Genomic DNA, 5,955 nt, shown 5'->3' on the forward strand with positions numbered 1-5,955 from the left:
AGGTGTTCTGTAGTTGGATGGATTAATCCACATAGCTCTCTCCCTTTACTCCCGAAATCTGAGCGCTGAAGACGAGTTGGATTAATTGTTTTCAAAGAAATTGCTCCCTCAACTCTTCTGAAATTTGTTTATGTCTGAGCAAATCATTTCACACCGGACTGCTTTGTGAACGAATGTCAATACAAAGGGACAATACAAAACAGAGGTTGTGCCAAAAATTTGTTAAGTCAGTAAACTGTTCGTGATCCAGCTTACAGTCTCCAGAGCGATACTGGATACGGCAGTAATGAAGGTGAGAAGGTCTTTAAGGTCTCTATATATTTGTTTACTGTTAGTTGTAACGAGTGTTTCTTTGTCATTCGCTGTGTATGTTGATGATAATACAATGGAGAGAGGGAGAGTTTATGGATAATATTTTAATGCACACATAATAGGTCCCCTTTAAAGTTTTAGGTATGCTTCAGTTTAAGGCTTTTCTTAGTCTCATCAGGGCCAATATGCTGCTGTCATGATGATCACGTCTTGTTTTCTATCTGCTGTGCTTGAGAATCATCACTCAATCTGACACCATCTTTGCAGTGTAAAAAATGCTTGTATGGTTAAATAGATGCAAGTGAGAAAAGATTAATTACATTTAAATATGCAAATATTGTCAATGTTGGTTATGTTTTGAATGACAAACATTCTATTAATGCAAGTCAACTGGAGATTTTCAAGCTTGTTTTGTAAACATGTTTTAATAATAATTATAATTATACAGTGCCCTCCACAATTATTGGCACCGTTAGTAAATATGAGTAAAGGTGGCTGTGAAAATAAATCTGCATTGTTTATCCTTTTGCTCTTTCATTCAAAAAAAAAAAAATCACAAAATTCTAACCTTTCATTGAAGTAAAACAACTGAAAGTGGGGGGAAAATCACTTTATGAAATAAATGTTTTTCTCTAAAACATGTTGGCACCCCTAGAAATTCTTATGAGTAAAATATCTCTAAAGTATATTCCCATTCATATTTACATTTTTTTTAGCACACCTGGGTGACTAGGAGCATGAAATTGTCCAGCCATGACTTCCTGTTCCACAGGAGTATAAACATGAGGAAACACAGAGGCCAAATTCCCGTAATCATTCCTCACAATGAGAAAAACCAAAGAATATAGTTCTGATGTGAGCAAAAGATTGTTGAGCTTCACAAAATAGAAAGTGGCTGTAAGAAAATAGCTAAAGCATTGAAAATCCCCATTTCCACCATGAGGGCAATAATGAAGAAGTTCCAATCAACTAAAGATGTTACAAATCTGCCTGGAAGAGGACGTGTGTCTAAATCATCCTAATGCATGGTGAGGAGGAGAGTTTGAGTGGACAAAGACTCTCCAAGGATCACGGCCGGAGAATTGCAGAGATTAGTTGTGTCTTAAATCTCAGAAAGCCTAAAAAAATGATCAAACAGCACCTGCATCACCAAAAGTTGTTCGGGAGGGTTTCAAGAAAAATCCTCTGCTCTCATCCAGAAACAATCTCCAGTATATTCAGCTGTCGGACACGACTGGAACTTCAAAAGGGACTGGCTTCTATGGTCAGATGAAACTAAAACAAGAGCTTTTTGGCAGCAAACCCACCAGATGGGTTTGGTGCACACATGGATAAAAAGTGCCCCGTGCCCACGGTTAAATCAACCCAGTCTCATTAGAAAAACGTACCTGTGGGAACATTTTCGCGAGTCGCAAAATACGTACCAATACGTACATATCACTGCAGTTTCGATGTGAAATGTCCACTGAGTGGTGCTAAAAGCGTGTTAATTTTTTTTTGCCGGAACAGATAAACGTGAATATGGTACATTTTTATGACGTTGGTTTTTATACGAATCACTGCAGTTCTGATTTGAAATTTGCACTCTATTGCGTTGTAAAATAACGTCCCACCAACACTACACCTAAACCTACCCGATAGTGTAAACAAAAGCAAATGTGACATAAAAAGCATCCTTAATTGTGCCATTTTAGCTTGTTTAGATCTCTCTTTGAGCTCTTTTACCGTGACGAGCCTTTCACGGGATTTGTACCCAAGGCTTCCTCGTCTTAAGTACAACTCCGTATCAGCTGAGCTACCGAGCAAGCTTGTTATGTCAGAAAAGTGAAACATATGGAGCTGGTTAAGCGATGCAAAGTCCAAAATATATTTGTTTACAAATCGTGCACTCTGGTAAAAAAAAAAAAAAAAAAAAAAAAAAAAAAACTTTTGAAGTCATAACATAATATTGTGCAAGGAAACGTGAAAACGAGTCTTTATTAATCCATAATCTGACCCCGTAATCATAACTGTGTATGAAAACGATTAAAAGCTTTTGCTGTTTTACTACCTCTTCATTTCTGTTGGAAACTGCAGTGATATGTACGCATTGGTACGTATTTTGGCGGCTCGTGAAAATGTTCCCAAAGGTATGTCTTTCCTATGAGTCCAGGTTGGGTTAAATATACTGCTGGATCTTTAATGTTGTGGGCCTATTTTTCTGCTGGAGGTCCTGGACCTCTTGTTCAGATACATGGCATCATGGATTCTATCAAATACTAACAGATAAAAATCAAAACCTGACTGCTTCTGCTAGAAATCTTATAATGGGCAGTGATTGGATCTTCTATTGGGACAGTGATCCAAAACAAACATCAAAACCATCACAGCAAAAAATGAAGCTTCTGCCATGGTCTTCCCAGTCCCCTGACCTGAACCCTAATTAAGTGCAGTGAACTGAAGAGAAGAAGCACCAACATGAAGCTGGGAATGTGAAGGATCTGGAGAGATTCTGCATGAAGGAATGGTCTCTGATCTCTTGTTACGTGTTCTCCAAACTCATCAGGCATTATAGGTGAAGACTCAGAGCTGTTACCTTGACAACCCTTTTTTTTTGTTCAAGGTGTCTGAATAAATCTTGGTTTGACTGTGTATATATATATATATATATATATATATATATATATATATATATATATATATATATATATATATATATATATATATATATATATATAAACCACCCAGAACACCCTAGCAACATAGCTATGCTTCAGAAAAACCATTCAGAACACAGCATAACAACACACTGTTATTATGATGGTGAGTTTTGCTTGAGCAACCACCAGAAAATGTAAAACTCTAGCTAATCTTACAGGTTAGGCAAACGTGTATGTGGCTTATAAGCCTCAGAGAGCAGAACTGCTGTTATTTACACATTCAACCCAGTGACACATTTTAGTGTCGTCATTGTTGTCAAGATTATGGCTCCTCTTTAAGCCCAGGAACCACCATGACATTACGTTCACAGAGAGGATAAACATACCGCTGCCAGGGCCTTCAGGAAACATGCCATGAGGCGAACAATGGACGTATCATGCAAAATGTTCCTGAAAAATCTGAAGTGAACTAATTATGCCTTGTTTTTATACTCCTTCCATCCTTGTATGATTTATTCATAGTCTTAGCAAGTATTTTTTTTTTTTTTTTTTTTTTACTTAAATCTCATTTCATATGGGACCTAGTGAGCAATTCGTCTGTGCCCCGAATCCCAAAGAGGGTGTTTGTGGGAGAGGGTGAAGACTCAGCATGGTAAATAGAAGGAGAGGGGTTTTCAAAAGGTTAGCTGACAATCACTGCCACACACTCCGGCTGCAACAGCAGACAATAAAACAGAAGGTGCGGGAGATATTTTGTTTTGGAGGAGAGCTTGGCTGTAAGTGTCAGGATCGACCCCTAACCCTTACTGCATTAATTATCAAAACACTTCTGTTATTCTCAGGGCTGCCGAATATGAAGTAGGCTAAACTGGAAAAAAATAAATAAAAAATCTTTAGATTTAAATATGCCGAATATGCGTTCACCTCTATCACCCTCTCGCAGTCGAATGTTTCTAATTAGTCGATATGCATAGTTTTTAAGCCTTACCCTCACCTTTGAAGATGAGTATTTGCATTCGACAAAGCAGAACCATTTCAATGTGACATCAGTGCGTCTAATAATAACAAAAAAATAAATAAATTTTAAATAAAAATGCATAACTACTTTTAATGAAGACTCAAATGAAAAAGTAGAATGGAAATAAGATTTGTTTTATATAAGCAGGACTTTACTGAGACTAAATGCCAATCATAAAAAAATAAATAAAAAATAAGTTAAATTGCCTAAATTCCTCATGCTTGCATTTAAAATGATTTTGTAAGAAAAAAATGCTTCAAAAATGCCAGGGTCTAAGGAAAGTAAATGTAATTTCATATAAGTAAATGTATTATGTTTTAAAGGGGTCCTTGATTATGATTTCACTTTTTTAACTTTAGTTAGTGTGTAATGTTGCTGTCTGAGCATAAACAACATCTGCAAAGTTACGACACTCAAAGTTCAATGCAAAGGGAGATATTTTCTTTTACAGAAATCTGTGTTTGAACACTACAGCAAATGGCTGGATGGACTACAACAAGCTTCTTCCCGGGTTCCTGACATCACTAACCCAATAATTTACATAAACCCCGCCCCCGAGAACACTCAACAAAGGGGGCGGGGCCATGTTGGGCTGCTTTAGAGAAGAGGAAGAGTTGTTGTAGCAGAGTGTTGTTGACATGCAGTCATTTTACGCCGGACTGCTTCACAAACGAGGGTCAATTCAACACAAAAGATGAACATGACGGCGCATGCTAGTGGATGAGTTGAATCAACTCCACAGCAACTACATAAATTTATCCACTAACCATTCAGAAATGTCCAGTTTCATTCTAAAAGTTGTAACTTCTTCCTGAGTCTCTCCATCAGTGTCGACTCCGGTTTGAACAATGTAAGGCTGAACACCGTTACTGACAATCCTCATTTTGGCTGCGTGAGATTCTCCAGCTTTGTTGTTGTTGAGCTGTTAAAGCTCCGCCCTCTTCTGGAAAGGGGCCGGGAGCAGCAGCTCATTTGCATTTAAAAAGAAACACAAAAACGGGGTGTGACAAGTAATAATTAATGATCTGTAGGGTTTTTTGAGCTGAAACTTCACAGACACATTCTGGGGAAACCAGAGACTTAGGATTTCCAGATATTTTTAATGTAAAGCAATATGAAAGTTGTGTAATGATTGAAAAATGTCAAGTTGAAATAGTTTTGTTCAGTGTAGTGGCACTTTTTAATTAAAACTTAAAAATAGGGTAAAAAAAAAAAAGAAAGAAATTAGTAATAAACAGATTTCCATGAATGAAATGCTGCAGTTTATACATGAATAAATTGACGAACCAAGAAATTAAATGCAAAAATATAAGAAAAAAAAAAAAAAAAAGAACTATATGCAATTATTTAAAGAAGAATGTATTTTTATAGTCCACTTTAGACATTTAAAAATGTCAACAATCTATGATTAGAGTATTAGTGGGCTGTTAGATTAGGGTTCAGGTTAGTAGAATAAGTTGACTTGTACTTAGTTAGTCAGTATGTATGAAGTATTAATGTCTGTTGAGGAGCATTAAATAAAGTGTTAACAGATATTAAGCAGACAGTCGACTAATACTCTAATGACTGCTAGTTGACATGTAGTTGCAAAGTTACTTACAATGTTTAAAGTAGACTATGAAAATGAATATGAACGGTTGAATTGAACGTGACAATATACACAACTGAATTTTTAATTTATTGTTTACAAACATTTGAAATGAATTTGACAACAATTTACCCAATAATGGCTTAGAATGTTGAAATGAATGTAACAATTTACAGGAGAATGGATTTGCAAACAGCTGAATCAAATATGATAATTTATATCAGATTTGTGAACTGTTACTGTTGCCATTGGTCAGAAAAGCAAACTTACACCATTGGTTTATCCAATCTGTGCCATGGAGCAACCGTATTTACATTTTTTGAGTGAATCAACCTACACTTATCTACTGTAGTCGAATGTCCACATTACATCAACATCAAAAAATGACACACTTAACC

This window comes from Megalobrama amblycephala, linkage group LG19, assembly GCF_018812025.1.
Source record: "Megalobrama amblycephala isolate DHTTF-2021 linkage group LG19, ASM1881202v1, whole genome shotgun sequence".
Lineage (NCBI taxonomy): Eukaryota > Metazoa > Chordata > Actinopteri > Cypriniformes > Xenocyprididae > Megalobrama > Megalobrama amblycephala.